This window comes from Lampetra fluviatilis, chromosome 4 (assembly GCF_964198595.1).
Source record: "Lampetra fluviatilis chromosome 4, kcLamFluv1.1, whole genome shotgun sequence".
Lineage (NCBI taxonomy): Eukaryota > Metazoa > Chordata > Hyperoartia > Petromyzontiformes > Petromyzontidae > Lampetra > Lampetra fluviatilis.
This window is the reverse complement of record NC_136278.1, coordinates 3,611,182-3,632,127: the sequence shown is the minus strand read 5'-3', so window position 1 is coordinate 3,632,127 and position 20,946 is coordinate 3,611,182. Positions and strand designations below refer to the sequence as shown.

Sequence of the window (20,946 nt, the reverse complement as noted above, 5' to 3'; positions counted from 1 at the left end):
TTCGCTCCACGTGCAAGGGAGCTTCTTCAGGAGCCTTGAAAAACTTTGAGCAGCTCCCAAGCAAGTGGGAGCGGAACGTCGGACACGGCAGCGATCAACACACGGTACGAGCACAAAGCACTTTGGAGAGCTACAGGGCACAACTGCAAACACCGCCAGCATCGAGAGCCATCAGTTTCTACCCCAAGCAAGGCGACGTGGCATGCGTACCCTAACGTACGCCGATTTGCTCGTCACGATCTTGTTCCTTTCTTTCTCACTAGCCTACAGTGTATTTGCACTAAATCTGAAATATTCAATCGAAAATAATGTTACGGTCATGATTATTGGGTCCATGTTTGTGGGGAATATTATCAATTTTTTATACTTTTTAGGCATAAGCAATAAAAAAAAATAATACTTAGTACCCAGGAACAAATGTAAATCAACAACTTTTTTTTCGTGGTCGATCGGTTGGACTCGGATACAATTGGCGACCGCCTCGACATCCTGGCACCCCGAAGGTGGGAAACCCCCTGTGCCGTCGCCCCAACCATGGCCTGACTGGTGATGTTGACGACGTCATCAAGCCCCGCCCCCTCACCTCCTGTCCAGCGGCACACGTGAAAACGGAGGTGAGACTTTTTTTGTTTGTTTGCCAAACTCTTGGTCGCATTGTCCAATTAGCCGATCATCGGCAGGGGAATCGATTGCTAAACATAATTAGAAAGCCCAGCTCTGGAATAATGCCATCTCAACCCCACCCGCCCATCGTTGGGTACGTTACTTGTACCCCGACCTCGCTGTGTCAGGGGGGGCATGGCCTGGGAAAGCTGACATCCACCCCCCACGATCACGACCCTGCTCCCGCTCAATGTATGCCATGAAATTACCGCCGGAACTTGTAAAACTGGAGCATGTAAATGCTGTAACTTCTCACGACCTCGGCTACGTTCGACTGCAAGCTAATTATTATTTCGTCGTGAGCTTACTTTTTAAGTCTCGTAAGGCCCTCCCAGAGACAACACTGATTAAGCATATTGTCCCTTGGCTTTGCACAAGAGTGGGCCCAGGGAAAACCCACTAACGAGATGCCAATTCAATGGCATCATTATTATCATCATCAGCCGTGATCTCTCCACTGCTGGATGAAGGCCTATCCAGGCCATTGGCATCACACACAGCCCCGTGATGCCACAACATCCATTTCACTCCCGCACATGAAGCTGGAGTCTCTGCTATGAAAGTCATCGCCCAAAACATTACCCTGTTATATATTTGTACATGTAAGGCAACGTTATTGACAATGTATTGAATGGTTTGTTATTGTGGTGGTCATCCTCGTAGGCTTGATTCTCTCCTTTTTCTGCCATTCCATCACAAATCTCGTCCATCATCAGTCATCGATCCTTACTTCCCAAACTTGCGTTCTTTAATAGTCACTATACATGAAGACTAGAAGCTTATACGTGTACGTACATAGAGTATGTGTAGGTGCATACAATTAAATGAGTGGGTGGGCAATCTATGGGCTGGTTTTGACCACCCGGGTCTCATCAACATGTGTGTGAACATTGCTAACTGAACAACATTAAGTTATTATGCAAGGTGGATAGGGTGATAAAATAACAACATAAATTGTCATGGATGCCTAATGACGGGCAGCAAATACCTTGCAACCTCCCGTGGAATGAATGAATGATCAAGCGTGTACCCCAACACAGTCACGATGCGTGTCAACCTGCTTTGTCTTTACAGCAAACGCAAGCAAACGTCGGCCCCTGTCCACAGACAACCACAATCCTTCCCATCCCACACCACAAGTGCGACGTCACTGTTGATGGAACTTGACAAAGGGGCCGTCCATAAATGACGTCACACGATTTTGGACGATTTTTGACCCCCCCCCCCAGGTGACGTCATTTATGGACGGCCCCAAAGCTGTCCGCGTAAGCGTTTGTACATTAAAAAAAGACCGCATATACGAAACCGACAAAAAAATCAAGTGAGAATTAGCATCGCCATACGGGGAAAGAGACTAATAGCTTCCAAGTTCACTGGATGCTATTCCAAGTGCAATGCGTGCGAAAGAATTTCATTATCGGCGTCACACCTACGAGGCATCGTGGCAAAAAAAAAACCCGACAGCCCAGTCACCACCAACGTCTGCCCTACTTTCCCCTACAACAGCCCGCGACGGATTCCCGCTGGGCATTGCTGACGTCACCACGTGCTGTACCCCCAGCAGTTGGCTTCAACACTAAACCTGTCTCATTTGAATTATAATTACGATTTTTTTTTCTAAATCATAAATAACCGTTGAATAGCGTACACCGATCCTTTATAGTAGAGAGGCCGTATGTTCGCGTAAGGCCAGTTTCCTGCTTTGTGTTTCTTGACAGCACCAGGTCCACTCGTAAAAGAACGTTTCGCAAAAACTCTGCGCGATGACCCCACATTGCTATCGATGGTAGGGTCGGTCTCTTTTAGAGACGTCGCAATGTTTAGCCGAGCGTGTTCCCAGTTATGGCAGGAACCAGTAGAAATACATCTGACAATTTACCATTTGGACTCAGATGCTGCCATGGGCGTGATCGTTTGCACGCTGAGCTTGCAATACAGATGTCGCCTGTCCACATGTTACCTGTTCACATGTTACCTGTTCATTCTCTCGGTGGGGCGTGGCAGTCGAAGCAATGGGCAAGTCATTTTATTTCTTGCTGTGGTTGTCCCACCTGATGACGGAAGCTTGTGTTGCTTCCGAAACGTCGTGATTTAATTTAGTTATTTCTATTTTTGTATTCTTATTTTATTTTTTCACCTACGTGACTTTACCGAAAGAACCAAAGAGTATGGATCCTTGCAGTCACGAAAACTTTAAATCTAGAATGGGCAAGTTTCTTCATTCCCCCCACCCCCTATCCTACCCCATATCCCCCATGCCTCTGTCTACCCAACAGTGCTGTATGAATGTGTGCTGCGCTATTAGTCGATCGGCAGGCCACGTGCGTTTGGGTAGATTGTGGGTACTTCAACCTCCTCCAAACGAAGGTTTTCCTGCCATTTGCATTCCAACTTCGCCGGACAACAGCCTGTGGAAGGTGACATCCCAGAACTACAATTGAAATTTCCTTCAATTGCCTCTTATCCACAACGAGATAAAAAGCAATTGCACATCGTGTGGGAATCAAATCGATCATTTACGTTTCAGAATCTGAAATTGGGATATTAATAATTTTCGTTAAATAAATATATGTGATGGGTTTTGTATGCAGTCATTGGTGACCAGGATGAGAATATCAAGTCACTAGGGTTCAGAACTCAGTTTGTTTCTGGGTGGGAGAAACACAGATTCAACTCCTGACACAAAACCAATCCATCGAACCACATGGACCCAACCCCCGCTTTGTCTACATTTTCAAAATTATTTTACAACAGCGCATTTCTACATGCTGAGAATAGCTTGTGGAAGGCGATATCATCGGGCTCTACTTTTGAGATTCTGTCCAGTTAACTGCTTTAATCCACACGAGAAGGGGGAGGGGGGGGCAGGAACCACTTTCCCATTGTCACACGATGACGAACATTTAACGTGATAATTGTTTGAGCAGTCGTTGATGAATAGGTTCAATACGATCAACTCGGCCACACTTGAGAACCCAGTTCAATAACGGGCAGCGGGAAGCCAGAATCAAATCTGGAATATCACCGTTACCAGCTCAGTGCTCCAACCCCCGAGATCGGCCAGCCACCTCAAGTTTGTGTAACTTCTCAAAGAAATTCAACCCTCGGGAAAATGCCTCCACTGCCTCGGCCTCTGTATATTGAGCGATAGAAATGGCGCAAACAGCGGTTGTGTGACTGGATGGCTTGTGGTGGGTCAGAATTAAGGTTAACCCAACCCTTTATAAACCCATATGGCTGCAAGAAGAAATACGACAAACTATGTTCCGAGAGAGGGGCGCACCGCAGTGGTGAGATGTTTACTCCCTCACCTGGTATGGAGGAGTTCATGGGTTCGATTCCCACCCTGACGCCTGCTGTATATTTGTAATATCCATGCTCTCCCCGTGGTCACGTAAATTTTTCTCCGGGCCCTCTGGGTTTTCCCTCCACGTTTAGGATCAACGTGCGTTTAGAGTATTTGGGTGCTATAGTATTTCCACAAGATAAGCCACTTCGTCGTTGAGCTATCATTTGTGACCAGGTCGCTTCTGAAAGAGAGCCATGTAGCTGAGTGGGCTTTACCTGGTAAAATTAAATAGTTTAGTTTAGAAGTGCCCTTTGCATGCAGCGGTATGAGAACCGTACATGGGGCACTCCTTTACAGTTTCCCAATCAATATTATTAAAGGGAAATGGTCACACACAATCCCGCTACGCGCGCACGTTCCCACACATTCGCCGGGCACACTCCCATTCACCCACACAATGCCACACTCACTTACTTGTCAACAAATAGACTCGGTAGTTCTCGCACTCTCTCCCCGTACAGCCCCTTTTACGGAGGTCACTGGGTCCATGTACTTACGGCAATAACCTCAGCAGTAATTCACTGTTGGCGATCATCATTATCATCATCATCATCATAACTCATCTGTTGCTGATAATTGCTTGTCATTCGTCTCTGTGTAAGTGCCTCCTCTTCCACTACATCAATTCATATTTGTCTCAGCCATCCTCTTCTTCTGTTGCCTTCCACTAACACTGCCATTGCTTTTGCTCGATTGCTGTTTGGTGCCATGTTCTTGACATTACCAGGCCATACAGCAGTCTTTTTGTTCAGCAGAGGCCCAAAAGCTCCAAACCACACAAAGCAGTCAGCAAGAAACAGGATTTTTTATGAAATCTTAAGAGACGAGTGGAGATGATTCCAAAATGGAGCAGTTTCAACTTCTGAATTCCACCAATAATTTATATTATTGCTCGTCCCACCTTAGAGTTCCTTCTCGTTAGCTCACACATTCGGAAGACTTGCTAAAATTCGTCCCGGCTGCCCCTGCACGCGAACTTCAGGCAGGCTAAATTTCGATTTATTACTTCTCTTCTACGTGACTTTACCGAAAGAACCAAGAAGACTTCAGGCAGGCGTTCGCCCGCCCGCCCGCCCGGTTGCACGTACGCCACCCACCAATGTGAGCGATCATCCGTCCGTCCACGCACGCTCGCAAGGAGCAGTGGGCGATGGAGGATGCCGTGTGCTCGGTGGCAGATGACGGGGAGCTCTGCATGCTGATATGAGCTACCCGTCGGAGGCCGTCGGACTGCGAGAAGGGCTGCGTGCAGAACGAGAGAGAGCGAGAGAGTGAGCGAGAGAGTGAGTGAGAGAGTGACCGAGAGAGTGAGCGAGAGAGTGAGCGAGAAAGTGAGTGAGAGAGCGAGCGAGAGAGCGAGAGAGTGAGCGAGGGAGTGAGCGAGCGAGGGAGTGACCGAGAGAGTGACCGAGAGAGTGAGCGAGAGAGTGAGCGAGAGGTGGGGGTTTTACATAAAGCTAAGTTTAAAAAAAAAATTATGAAATGATGAACGAAGCAAAGTGCCGAATACACCGAGCATCTTATTGTTTCCACTGATCGTAAAAAAAAACAATCGTGGGACTGACCGAGGAACCGTCTGATTATAACCGTCATGGCCCCCAGGGGGAGTCGTGCTCTCCTTGGTGGAAAAGCCTTTGATTTATCGGAACACTTTCACTTGTAGCAGATGTATCCAGCCTTCTGGCAATCAGTGTGAATGGGGATAATTACTTAACGAGAGGTGGACATTGGCAAAGGGACACTAATGCAGACAAGGCATATTTAGGAGCAAGCGGGTTGGAGTGTTAAAGGTGGCTTTAAATGCTGGCACGGTCCATGACAACGGAAGATCCAGCGTAGAAAATGCTAAATTCTGAATTGGTATTTTAGCGGCAAATGTGTACACGGTGTCTGCTCCATGTTCAAAAATAGCACACAGCTGCTATTTATACCCTCAGTGACTTGGTGTTGCACTGAATCACTGTGACTTGTCATTCATCACTCACCCACCTTCCCGCACACATACACGCCCACACACGCACACACGCACACTACCTAACTACGTGCACATTATAGGAACTCGTCATTCTTTGCGACAATTTGCACACGTCTAGCGATGGTGCAGGACGCGCTGTATCCCCAGAAGGAGTGACAGCGAACGATCGACGAGACTGATGATGGAATGGCAGCAGGAGGAACGGTTCCGAGGCGGACGAACATCACGGAGATGGAGTTGTGAGCTTCAGCTCGTGTGCTGGAAGCTGGAGGGATTGTTGCATTGCGACGCACTGTGGGGGAATGGTGAAAACTCGGGGAAGCCTTCATCCAACAGAGGATGCAGCATCGCTGATGATTATCGACGGATGTGTATTTTATATAAAAAAAATATGCTGCATCAAAACATGGGACCTTTTTGCCGGTATAAAAATATGAAAAAATAGGAATCGCTTTAACACTTTCTTTTGATTTAATCCTTTCTGGCAATAAAACGGGAGGTGTTCAGATGTTCAAACACCAAATAGAAACCTTTTGCAAAGAATAAAGTCTGCATTACCCACACACAGCACTCGTGGTGAACATGCAAACACACATGGCTCTGATAATATATGGGCATCGTCTGTGAAACTGATTGGGCTACACTAGACAGCCTTCTTCATGGCCAAGCCTCTCCAGTGTCAGACCAGAGAACGCCAAAAGGCGAACAGCACCAAGACAATGCCACACGCATCAGAGCATTGAGAGCTCGGGGTGAGCAGCTACATGACGGGACCTTGCTTGCCAGTATCAAAGTGTGAAAAAATACTAGGTTTACACCATTGGAACCTCCTTTGCCAGTAGCAAAATGTGATAATTGTTTTTTTACCCTTTTATCTGGCAACAAAACTGACACCTTTTTTTACAAGGAGTCTGGTCCAACACCATGTGAGACGAGGCTCTAAGGAAAGCTGTCTCGGGTGTGGACCAATCAATTTCAAGGACAGTGCATACAGGTATTGTGGTCAATGCAAACATGACTCCTTGTAAAAAAAGGTGTTAGTTTTGTTGCCAGATAAAAGGGTAAAAAACCAACTATTATTAAAATACTAGGTTGTTTATTTGCATGTTTTGTTTGCACTGTGCATGGTTAATGCAGACAAGATTCCTCGCAAAACGTTTATATTTGGTGTTTGAACATCTTAACACCTGATGAAGGAAGCTTGTGTTGCCTCTGAAACGTCGTGATTTATTATTTATTTCTGTTATTATTTATCATTGTTTATTATTTACTTATTTATCCTTACGTGACTTTACCGAAAGAACTAAGAGTATGAATCCTTGCAGTCACGAAAGCTTCAAATCTAGAATCTTAACACCTGCTGTTTTATTGACAGAAAGGGTCAAACCGATTCTTATATTTTTTTCATGCGAAACCATGTGTGCTGTATATTTGGTTAATGTGGCGCTGTGGATGATATTTTGACGATTTAAAATTAAACAACATGAGTGCGATAAGATACAGGGGCAAGGTTTCCAGTTCAAATTAAACGCACCGACTACTGACGAACAAAACAAGGCAGAGCGATGTCACAATGAGTAGACTTCCCAATTAAATGTAAAACCCCCATGAAACAGAAAATGTATCTGACAACCCAGTTGGCACTTCACTTATTTATTTTGTTATTGATGCCATTACATAGGTCGCATGCAGCAAAAGCACTCAATCAATGCATTCGCCCAATTACTTTTGCGATGATGACCAGATATAAATGACACGCTGCGTCAGCCAGTGTTTCAAACCTTCTCACCGAGCGCTCAGTCACTCACGGGAGAGACGTGTGATCGTGTAGACGCGTCTCATATTTTTTCATTACAAGTGGCAGACGAACTGTTACCTCCAGGAGCTTTGTTCGCCCCGGATAATGTTTCTCCTTCCAATTTCTGGTGGCAGATGCCCTTCCCATTAACATTTCAGCCGCGCATTAAATAATAACAACCGATGACACCGTGCGTACGCAACTGAAGAAAAGGAAGAGAGATGTGATACTGCATTATTATTTAAAATGTAAATGCAACTTAAAATACTGGGGGGGGGAACAAAACGCAACAAGCAAGAACGCCTACGCATATGATAGAATCGAACAGTGGATATTCACGTCAACCGCGAAATTCAACCCAGCGCACATCTACACTTGCGATGCATTATTAACGAGGCCCATTTGACCGAATCAAAAGCATTTATCTCGCAGGAATATCCCGAACGGCTGATGCGTGTGAGGCGGTGTTCCATTGCCGACACTGCGAGGTACAATCCGAGGGAAATTTATATCCGGAGCAAAAGACGCTGAGTCCCATTGCTTTGTGTGCACGAGTGTCGAACTCTTTTCAAACCGTACGAAGCAAACCGTGATATAATCGAAGGTACTGGGGCAGGCGGGGGGACAAATGTATTCGGAGAAACTTTGTTGTGAAAATACTTTGCAAAATGTATTCGTTAAGACTGATTAACGATTCAATTCGCCGCTGCACGAAGGCTTTCCCCTGTACCGTGCCGGTTGTTGGAGTCGTTGAGCCATACTTCGCCACGCTGGTAAATGCGGGTCATTGCAGGGGACGCCCAGGACGCAATCAGATGTCACCCGCCACTGATGATAGCCGTGGCTAGGTATTAAACTTACGTTGCCGGTTTATTTGCAAAGTACATTAAAGCCTAATGGAGGGAGAGAGAACACCACACTCCTTCAACGCTGTGTGCTGTTGGCTCATTGGCCCACGTTGATCTGCTAACGACATTCTGCGCCTCCATTGTTCACGGAATTGTATTCTAAAAGAGCCCTCCTGACTTGTTGCCACAAGCGATTTTCAGCATTCAGAAGCTCGTGTTATGTTGAACAAACGGGAAAACAGAATCGTGTCGATGTGTGCAGGCGAACATAATGTGAGCGTTGAATTGTAGTTAAACGCCAGCGGTAATTGTTTGTATCATTAGTTTACGAATACATGATGAGTACATATTCAGAAGTTAACGATGCATTGATTTTTAAAACAACATTTTTTTTTATGCTCGCAATGAATGCATCGAACCATTTGCACAAGAACCGAATATGAAGCAACAGAATCGATGCTTGAATCATAATTGCAATTCCGAATCATGACAATCCATGGAATTGCTGTGCGAGTGGAATCACAACTTGCCTTATCCATTTGTGTTGTAAAATAATAATAGATTTGCATGATAGTTTCACATTAAGCCAGAGTTTAATTACAAAAAAAAGTATTAGACAATATCTTTTAACAACGATAATTTTTTTCCATTATGCCAGCTTTGTTTCCATATCGCCCAACATTTTTTTAAATTGCTCTCAATGGACTGGTGAAATTTGCTAGCCGTCTTAATAATAATAACGGCCACTATTCTAAAGCCACATTTATCAAGCATTTCTCACAATTACTGCTTTGGCAATGAACTCGAGTGCCATTAAACTGAGAAGAAAATATATAGCGTAGCACGGGGAAGGCACGCTTACCCAAATTACCCGCCATCCACTCCGCAATGGACTGGCAAACACATCGCCACAGGGAGCAACGCTAAGCAAAGGGTATTGAATGCTGCGCAGACAACTGACTGTTCTCTATAGAGCCTGTCCCGTGGACCACCCACTGTGTGAGCAGTGAGTGTGTAGCCCTATACGTTAAAGATGCACAGGATCTAATGAGGGTACAGGGAATACTCAGAGTTAAATAGAGTTAAGATTCATGAACAGAGAGGCATTGAGGGTGGGTTGGGTTACAGTCTATTCTAGATAAAACTTTGTGAGCCGTTTGCTTAATCACAAAAGACCATTTGAAATTTCTGCACGCTGCTTTGAAACATTATCAGTTTCGGGAAAAAGCTAATCAGTCCAAATTGAACTTACTTGCTGTTACGCAATAAAAATTGCATTAAATTCTTACAAATGTATACGGCCATCTCAAGCGGGAGGTTATGTTCTTGTGAAGATTACGTTTATTCGGGTTTTGGCTGAGTATAGAGCATCCACGGCTGGAGGAAGTCAAACACATTGAACATTTGACACATGTGCGGGGCGCAGCACTTTTGTCAATCCAGTGCTGGATGAGGGCCTCCCCACGCTGTGTGCGGGTAGTGGGGGTTATGTGACAATACATCAGCACGGCTGGTAAGTGCGGGGTAGGTCAAGGCGGAGAGATCAGGCGACGGAACATAGAAGTGCAGTACAACAACAGATTTTACTGCACTGCGCTCTGCTACCCACAGTGCAGCTGGGTGGTCACCCATCCAGGCACTATCCAGGCTCAACGTGTACTAGGCTTCCGAGATCTGACGAGATCATTTAAATGTGTCGGCGATTTTGTTACAGACAAAAATCTAAACGGCAGCCTCCTGGAAAAATCAACACACCGCATGCCCCGTACTCTGCAGAATTCCTCACGTACAATCACAAATGCCTCACCGTTACAGATTAAAACACGTGACTCGGCCTGCCAACTGCACAACCCAGCCCCTACAAATCCCGGGCTGCTGTGAATATTTTAGTCCGGCAATGTCCATTTGAAGGTCACGTCGGACATTTGAATAAATGGCAATGGAATCCTGATGGCAATGTAATTGCCGGGCGCCTGTGAGGCATGTGAAGTGGCAAGGTTGCGATTCAAAGGACATGAACTACTCGCACTGTACATGAAAGTGTGACCTCTGAACCCTCAGCCGCGACCCTCTTGAACGGACTCATCGGTCAATATCTCACGACCTTCGCTTGTAACAAAAAAGTCAACATCGAGGCTATACCTCAGGTTAATGCTTTACCCACATGCAATGTTATTTTTTCATTTTTGTGGGTTATTTTTTTTATTGCCACAAGGTAAATATCTAAAAAGCGCTACTATACTTGGGGATTGTATATTTGCATTAAATTTTCACAAGTTTTATTCATATTTACCTCATTAACGTGCATAATCAGGCTGTGGAGTTACGTATATATTGCCTAAAATATCTAACATTTTAGTTTTTTGTTTAGTTTCTCTCTGAGGGTGGAAAACTACAAATTATAAGGTGCCCAATACAGACGCGATATATTTCCTGTATCCCTCTCTCTCTCCTCTGCACACACACACAAGGCATACCTCACCAAACTTGGGATCAATTTAAAGCCAAGGCTGTATCTTTGTAACCACGTTATATTTTAAAACTTTCAGATGTTTTTACTTTTCTCCAAAAACATTACAAAAAGTTTACAGTTCAGGATAAGTAAGCAAAATATTGCAGACATTTTTTGAAAAGATAAATACATGACATCCGGTTGCACACGCAATATCTATGGGAAAAAAAAAAACTATAAACTATTTTTATTTTGACTAGGTAAGAACCACTGAGCTGGAAAGCTCAACGAAGTGGAAATGTATAGCAGCCAAATAAATACACTAAACGCACGTTTTTAAATGTGCAAACGACCACGGGGAGAACAACGACAACTCCATATATGATCAGGTTCGGGATCAAACCCACGCGGCCCCTGTATACCAGACAAAGTAGTTAACGTCTCGATACCGCGGCAGACTTCTGGAGGGACACCCCCACAATTCCCACAATCTCCTCCCTCCCCCAACACCGCTTCTATCACTGGGTGTTAATGTACGTTTTGTAGTATTTATTTATTTATTATGTGTGTGGCACCGCGTTGGCGAGATGTTAACGACCTCGCCAGGAATACAGGAGGTTGTGGGTTCAATCCCGACCCTGACGCCTGCTGTATATTTGGAGTTCGCGTGTCTCTCTCCCAGTGGTCGCGTGGATTTTTTTCCGGGTCCTCTGGTTTTTCCCTCCACGTTTAGAAACGTGCATTCAGAGAATTTAGCTGCAGTAAATTTCCACGTGATAAGCTACATCTGAAAAAATTAACCCGTAAAAACAAAGTTTTCCACTATAAACACCTTTATATGCATGGCGGCTAGAGTCCTCTCGTCCTCTGGCTTGAGATGGCTGCCACCTATGGGTCAGATGATTGCCTGCCACTATTAAGCAATTGGTAATTAAATATATATATATTTTTTTCCTAAAAAGTGTAAAGTTATGGAAAAAAAATTTCACGAAAATAAATTGTCACGCACAACGAGTCTGTGTGCAAAATGTCAGGTCGATTGGATCACGGGAAGTGGGTTAAAAAACGACCGAAAGATTTGCACGGTCATAAGCGCGCAAGCAAGCAAGCAAGTGAACTTAATATAAAGGATTTAAAAAGAGCTATATAGCTCAGTGGGCCTTACCAGCTAAAATAAAAACAGTTTCTAGTTTTAGTTTCATAATGCATTATGAGCGAATTTGCACAGCATGTGGGGAGGCCTTCATCCAGCAGTGGATGGATAGCGTGCTGCACATGACATTATTGCTGCTCGCGTGCATGGCAACCAGGAACGATTCAGACATCACTCGCCACTGATGTCAGCCTTGGCCATGGAATCCAACTCGGTCGGTTCGCTGCAAGTTGCCTCGGTCGCACTCGAACCATTTCTGTTTTAAAATTATTAAGACTCGGTGTGAATGTTGAAAAACGGCCAGGCTCAAAACTCATCGAAACATTCCACAAACGGCGGGAGGACAGGGCCCAAGCTGTCCAGCACAGCTGCCTTGTACACTCTCTCGCAGGGAATGTTTGATTACCAGTAGCTCATTCCAAGCAGTGCATTGTGCATACAACACACAGTGGCAGGGAGCAGGGAAGCAGCAGGCCATGAAAGCGTTCACCATTCTCACCCTCCCGCCGAGACATGCGACTCTAATGACTCGCAAATAGGAAATGAAAAGTTGGACCTTGGGTGTCGGCACAATTCAATCGCTGCACGTTGCCAACAGCTAAACTCCATTAGCGATATAGAAAAAACAAGTCATATTGCCAAGTCATAATTGATGTCAAGGCCACCGAATCAATGATTCAATGAAACAGAGTGGCAGCCAAGAAAAGTAACGCAACCGAGAGGGTCGTTCACTTTGGAGATGGAGCGACCAAAGGCGATCGTGGGTGTGCATTCGGTGGATTGTTACGCTGCAAGGATTGTCAGATGGTGGCGACTTCTAATGGAGGCCTTCATCCATTAGTGGACTGACCAAGGTCAATGGTCGCAATGATGATGTTTCATCTTGTGGAAATAGTTGGGTTTCAGGCAGAGGGACTACATCTCCAAATCGGGTACAAGTTGAAGTGAAATTAATTGCATGTACACCGTTCGAGAGTACAATATACACAGAGTGCAACCATTAAATATTGCCGAGCAAAATGGCGCAATTTCATGAGAACACTTTCAAGCGACACTCAAACATTTTCATCGTGACATCATTATATATTTTTTGATATGCAGTACACGTATGTATATGGAAGCATTCTCTGGGTTGGAAAGGTTCGGGAGGATTTGTGATGCATGGACCGCTGCAGGACTGTGAAAACACCATTAATCTAAGTTTCCATCCCAGAGGCAAAGTACATCGTGATCTGATACTTCAGGATAATCGATTTCCCCCAAGCAGTCGTGACCTGTGGAATCAATTTGATGGCTTGATACACCCATACGCAGGTGAATTGCATGCGTGCGTGTGAGGAGTGGTAGGACAGCGGTTAGCGCGCTGTGCTTCTAACCGGGCAGCCTGAGTTCAATTTCCACTCACAGCCATTATCAGTGGCAAACAACATCGGGTGGCAATTTAATCAGCAGTCACGCATTTTCACGCAAGCCTCTAACCTCTGTGTCTGGGAAGTGACTCGCAAGGTGAAAGCAAAATCACAATAAATATATGTTATCCATTCTGGCAGGGTGTGTGCGCGCATGCTTCCGTACTTGATTGCATGATTGTGAGTGTTGTCATTTCATGATTGTGATTGTGTGTTGTCTTTTGCATGATTGTGTGTGTGTGTTGTCATGTGCATGATTGTGATTGTGTGTGTTGTCATTTGCATGATTGTGTGTGTGTTGCCATCTTCATGATTGTGATTGTGTATGTTGTCATTGCGTGATTGTGTGTGTGTTGTCATGAAGCATGATTGTGATTGTGTGTGTTTTGTCATCTGCATGATTGTGATTGCGTATGTTGTCATTTGAGCACTGAACTACAAAACTCGACGAACTGGTTGCATTGTTTTCACGGCGATCATCATAGAAGTGGTCGTGGGCCTCCTCTACGTTGACGCAGCCATTATAAACATCAGCACCAACTCGTGCGCTGTACCGGCCTTCATTAGGTGCTCGCGAACAGCGGTTGTGCCCAACAGCCCGAAAATGCGACTGCTAGAGATCTTTGTTAGAAGATTGGCGTATGCATACACCATAGAGTACGTGTCTATTAAACAGAAGCTGCAAAACGCTAAATGACTTTCGTATTAAGAAACGAAGGTGCCACATTTTGAGCAGTTTATTCCCATGAGCATTTTGACTTTAAGAGTAACTCATTAATTCATAAGGCCAGCTGACCAAAATGTCAAGTCTTTCCGTACTTCAAAGCGTTATAATAAAAAAAAACTACACATTTTAATAATTCATTTGAATTAATATGCATACGCTAGTAGTATCGTAAATGTTATTTTATCGCTTTAAGAGAATGTCGTATTTCACAATCTCTGAGAGCATTAACTTTATATACATAATAAAGAGTCCCATGAAACGGCTTGAGAATTATACTCTTTGGTTCTTTCGGTGAAGTCACGTGGGTAGAAAAAATAATAGATCACGACGTTTCGATTGCAACACAAGGAAATGATTTCCTCTCGCCTCAGCAGTCCGCCTGCTGTATTGTTTCACCTGAGGACGATGGCTTGTGTTGCTTTCGAAACGTCGTGATCTATTACTTTTTCTACCCACGTGACTTCACCGATAGAACCACAGAGTATGGATTCCTACAGTCACGAAAGCTTCAAATCAAGATTGCCTTGAGAATTATTCGTCGCAATCTCAAAATAAATCACAATTAGCATCTCGCCACCTCAATCCACAAACAGAACAACAATTGCCGTGGACCGCTAAGGAGGTATTCTTTAATAAATCCACACCGGACTGTGCACGACGCTGCAGAAGAGACGGTCGGAAATTTGTCCCGACCGATGCGGACAGCAAAGCAAAAATGAAGAGTGGCGAGAAAATAAAATTGCTTAGAGCGGCGTTTCAGCCGCCCGGCTAAAAGATGAGCCTCATGCCTTCAAAGTCCGCTCCCCGTGCCACCACGGCCGTCGCAAGCGGTGCAACGCACGCTGGGAGCCTGCCGTGAATCAGATGGACAACAAAAAACACACACACACTAACACACACACACAAACACAGCAACCGACAGGCAACGCGTTTAACATTTACAATCGCCCGATGAGAACAATAACTTTCCCCGGCTGCACATTTGCCGTTGATCTTGTCACGGTCGTGCACATTGCACATAAAGAGATCACGGCAGCCAGCAATGAGAACGGGGGGTGCGCCCCTGTGCATGGCGCCCTGAATTCGCCTGCCGCAACCGTATTGTCTCGGATCCATTCTAACGTCATCGGTGGCCCCTGCCCGCTTAGAAACCGAGCAGCCGATCGATGACGATGCCTCGAGCTGGATTTTGACACCAGTAATCCCTGCAGGAAAGGGGAGGGAGCGAGGGAGGGGTGAGGCTTCCGTGTAAGAATACCATTTAACATAACAATGTCATTTATTTACGCAAGAAAGCCTCACCGATACTCGCTTTATTCTTCTTCTTGGTTCTTTCGGTAAGAAGACCAGGTCTGTCGGGGAGACAGCGTCATTCAGACGCTGTCTCCCCGACAGACCTGGTCTTCACCTGAGGACGGCTGCTTGCGTTGTGGCCGAAACGTCGTGCGAATTATTTTATTATGTTTTTTTTTATTTTATTACTTCCCTTCTACGTGACTTTACCGAAAGAACCAAGAAGATGAATCCCTGCAGTCACGAAAGCTTTAAATCGAAATTTACTCGCTTTATTCTTCAGGACGATCATGCGTTGGGGTTTCTGGACGACTTACATCGAAGAGTGTTTGGGAATGTGGCAGGAAACCTGAAGAAAAACTCACTGACTGCGATCGTCTTGCCACGAAACAGTCCGAGCCAACAACAGCCGTAATTCCCAGCCATGCTTCCATCCAAATACTAATCAGGCTCAAACCTGCTTAGGCTTCACATATTTGAAATTGAGTGCATTTAGAGTTGCGGCCATGTGAAATTGATTTTAGACAGAGATTTAGCCTAAGACACCTAAACGAATATTCATGTCACTTTGCATAGATATATTAAGGAATGTCAAAATATTTTAGTTCATTCTCTAGCCTGTCATTTCAAAATGGTAACACCATATGTTGCACTATTTCTCTGAAGGATGTAGAACTACCGACCAAATTCATTTACACAGTGTGCAGTTTGCAAAATAGAGGCTGCTTAACAGATGTGTGGAACATTTTGTCTTCGTATATTGTAAGCATTCATATATTTTTCATTTTTTCACACGCTCGGGGCTTCATTTCCAGCTGGATCTGTCCGCCGGGTCGGCTACCCAGAAAATATTTCCATGCCCCGGCACACCACATCCAGGATAGCTTTCGCTATGGCTGTGGCTCCTGGTCAAATGGCACCTACTCCAGTTGATCCAGAAAATATTTCGTGAGAAATTAAGCCCTGCAACCACTGTATACATATATATATATAATTCCATTGACCGCAGAGAGCCTGAATTATTCAAAAACTGGCGCATCTTGAACAATGTGCTATGGTTATGGTGAATTACTGGATTTAACACACATAAGAGGCACATGGGGGGGTGGGGTGGGGGGCTTATCATCAAATTCGATTTGTGTATGACTTGAGCAGCCCAAAATCAAATTAGAAAGCACATCGGCCTTATTCGATTTCGGAGCTGTATCTCAATCTGCAGATAACGCAATATTTGAGAATATGCACGGACATGGTGGGAGCACGGTTTTAATAATCCAGAGCTTAATCCTCTTAAGGCTTCCTAGAAAACCTTGCATATGCAATATGAAAGGAGCGTGTTAATATTGCTTTTGGGTAAACTGACTTCCTTTGACAGAATTGACACCTGGGTGTGTATTTGCGGCAGCTAACATGCTTAGGTGGTGGTTGTCCTTTCAGTAGTGTAGCGGTTAGCGCGATTCGTTCTGAACCCGGCAACACGAGGGCTTCAGCTAGGTCGACTCAGCCTCAACTGAGTACCTGGTACGATGTGTAAACATTGCCAATGGGGAGACAAAGGCGGCCGCGCGTGGTGCTTGTCCGCCCACCCACCTAGTGACCGCCGTGCTGCCCTTCATAGGTGCTCGCTACCGGCACTTGCCCCAAGAGTCTGTAGCGGGATGTAAGGACGTGGAGCGCCTTTGTCTTTGGTGTCGTTTCACACAGCTGGGAGTGGGGGGTGGCGATCAGCAATGGTTATGTTGAAATGTTACTCGCTGGGTTGGTGCAAAGCTTAATAGGAGCCCCGTGTCAACAGGCAAAAAAGTCACACTTTAAAACAATTCGTTTTCATCTTGGCCTCCTGCCAGGAAGAGAAGCCGTTTGTCCTGTAACTTTTTTTTCTGCTATAGTACAACGCAAAGCAATTTGGATTTCATCCACGGTTGTGTATCATGGAGAAAAGGGATATTGTGTATCTTTTGTGATGTGTTATTTAAACAGAATAGCCGAAGGTATCGTCGGCATTAAATATTCACCACCACACAGAATGCGTGGCTACAATTAATATCACTAAGCATTGTAACCACTCCTGGGCAATTGTTCATGAGTACACAGGTTGAAAGAGCCCTAATATGCTTACCTAAGAATACTTAATGCATTCCTGACAAGCAATCTTGAAATTGAGTAATGTGGATCAATGCCCCCACCACCTCCACCACCCCCACCACCCCCACCACCCTTCATGCTATTTCATCTTCAAGATAAATCGATATGAGAGTGTGTTCACATTCTTAAAATGCCCAAATCGCCCGAACACCGCCCTTTCTGCTTTCCCAGGGAGGGTTACTTTCTCCAAATGAGGATGTGAACAGCATTGGCGTTTGTTTCTAAGTAGCACAAAATGATAATAAATGAAGCAACACCATTTATGTATTAATAATTATTGTTACGATTGCCATTTAAAATCAATTAGGAAATCCACAGAAATAGAAAAGAACAGAGAGTGTCTCGGACAACAAAACGCACCCCCTCCTCCTCCCCCACCCAATTAGAGGAAAGGCTGAGTCGGCCATTGTGGGATTTGCACGGAAAAATGTCCAAGAGCGAGGTCGACCCAGCCCAACTGCTCTACCCCCACACCATCTGTCGCACATGTTTTTTGTTCGTTTAACACGTAGGCTTTCGCGACCAATATTATTCATAATCAACGTTTTTGGGTTTAGATCGCGTTATTTATAAATGTGTCGTAACCCTCCACCACCCGACACGGCCAATCAGTAAAAAAAAGTGTCACGTTGACAAAAGACAAATAGTTCACTGCTTTAGCCCACCGGTGTGTTGAAGCGTGCTGCTCCAAAAAGACATGCTCGCGTGGGCGGATAACTGGTTAATCGACACTCGCCCATTTGTAATGTACGAAACACAACGCACGTGTATCTTTCACAAGCCCTCTTGTTTCACGGTAACGCAGTCTCGGTCGAGAGAGAGAGAGGCACGGAGGGACGCGGCGTCGAATTGGCAACAGAAACCCACGATTTCTCAAGGGCTTTACGCCCGCTGCGAACATCAAAAACTTTACCTTCTTGCCCGCCCGCCCCAAAACGAAAGCCCAATTTTTTGGGGGGGATTTATTCTCCAGCAGCTCGCCGCTTAGATTATAAAGGGTGAGAACAAAGTCGTTCGGTTTTCTGCCGCGGTTCCAGTTTGTTTTCACAGAGTTGGCAGAAAAAAGTTGCGGTTTCTTGCAAGGGGCCACTGTGGGTGTTCACAACGTTGGTGTCCGGACACCCAGAATATAGATTAATATTTTTAACAACTGAACACATTCGAAGATCACACTGTGGTCTTAAAAGAAAGTTTATAAAACAATGGGTGGCCCCTTCATCACAGACCAAAACGTTGTCAATTATAAATGATAAGTTGTTCTTTTAAAGGCAGTACTTTTGATACATGTGTTTTTTTTCTGGCAGTGCATTACTTATTAATTTGTTCAACATTTGTTTTATACATGGTGAACAGACACCCGCCGACGATTTAGACCAAGCGTGTTTTTTGACTCTTGTGAGTTTTATCCATTCAACAGAGTGACATGGCGGCTTATTATGCCGATGATGGAAACTTTAAATCCACAGTAGCGCACCAAGTCGGCTCCGTACTGGTGAGTCACTCATCAGCATTTGTTTGGATATAATACACCTGTGATGTAGTAAAGTAGTTTAGTTTAACACACATTAAATAACGATTGTCAGTACGTCGTAAGACATGCCGTCGGTAATTCACGAGCAAATGCCGGATCACCGTGCGGCTGTAATCTAACCAGTGGCCACCGCGAACCATTCGCCAATGAGGAGGACCCACAGTTTCCCAAAGTGTGGCTGCATCCCTACGTTGAGGAGGAGGAGGCGGGGGGGGGGGGTAGCGGTGTGGGGAGGAAGGAGCAGCTGCACCCACCGCACACGGGCACATCACTGGCGGAGTAGTCGCCCGGGTTGATGCCGAGTGGCGGCGGCTGCCTGCGCACGCAGCTCTTGGGCGCCAGGTAGAGCACATTAGTGACTTCCCCATCCACAATGACGGCCAAGCTCTTGGCCGAACCGTGTCTCCGACCCTTCGTGCGCTCGCCCCCATCCAGCCTCGCCCTCTTCGGTCGCAGCTCGGTGCCACACGGGCAGCTCAGCCCCAGAGCTTCCATTTGTTCCCGTCTTCTCTGCGGAGGCTTCTTTTCCGCCGCCTCCTCTTCGTCTTCCGTCTTCCCGTCCTCTTTGCTCGAGGTGAAATGGATGGCGGTTGCCACTCACCCAGACGACGAGGTGCGAAGGCCGGGCTACAGCGGAGTTGCGGCACCAGACGGAAAACTCCCGAGACTTTACCGCAAGGCCCCTCGCCAAAGGCTTTGCGTGCGATGGATGCGCTTGGTCATTTGCTCGCACCGCACCGACCCAACGGTGCGGTGCCATTCCGAATGTGACATCTGGATGTTGGCCGACTTCCACGTCACGTCAGCGCTGTGCGTTTGCTGTATTACGTAGGCCCATGGAGCACTCTAAAACTACGATTCTGAAAGAGCGTATTCAAAAAAGAAATCTGCAACGCTAACATTGTGAAAAGTCTCACCTCGAAGTTGTCTAGTATTTTTAAGCAAAAAATTTCCTGAAAGAATTACACAAGTTCCCAAATATTTAAATAAATACGGTACAATATAATATCCTAGACTGTACGTATCCTAGATCACGCGTTTGCTTGAACAGGCAAAAGAAAAATCCTGTTCACATCCCCAGGACACTTATTGATGAACAAACATCTTGAAGGTTTAGAGCAGACAGCGGAAACGGTTTTGACGTGATCTCCACGATGGGCTCTCCGCAAGGGGCTCTCCATGAGGGGCTCTCCGTGATGGGGTCTTCGTGACAGGCTCTCCGTGATGGGCTCCATCCAAACTCCTCACCATCCTCCATGCCACACGAACAGAGCCACCGTGCCGAGACGCTGCAGGGGCTTGGTGGTGGAGCGGTGGTGCGGTGGAGCGGTGCCGCTGTGAGATGGCCGTCCTCACAGAGGGCTCACTGATTTGCACCTGGCTTAAAGATTTATTTTGAGACGTGGATAATCTGATTATAAGCTCAATCTTTGACACGGGGGATATTCTAACAAATAACACTCTTATTTCCTTCCTAATCCCCTGATCTAACCTTTGGAACTGAAATCTCCTTCACCTCTCTAAGTTCTTCTTAACGTTTAAAATATTCCCACCCTGCCAGTTCAGAGAGGAGTCAGTGCATTGCGTTTTTCCACCTGGCAGG

The 20,946-nt window shown here is 45.5% G+C and overlaps 1 protein-coding gene across 10 annotated transcripts in view; it reads right to left on the bottom strand.

Annotated features, from left to right (window-relative positions):
* LOC144931494 (actin-binding LIM protein 1-like) overlaps nt 1-20,946 on the bottom strand; it is a 121,313-nt gene that overhangs the window by 74,432 nt on the left and 25,935 nt on the right. The gene's annotated exons all lie outside the window — the stretch shown is intronic.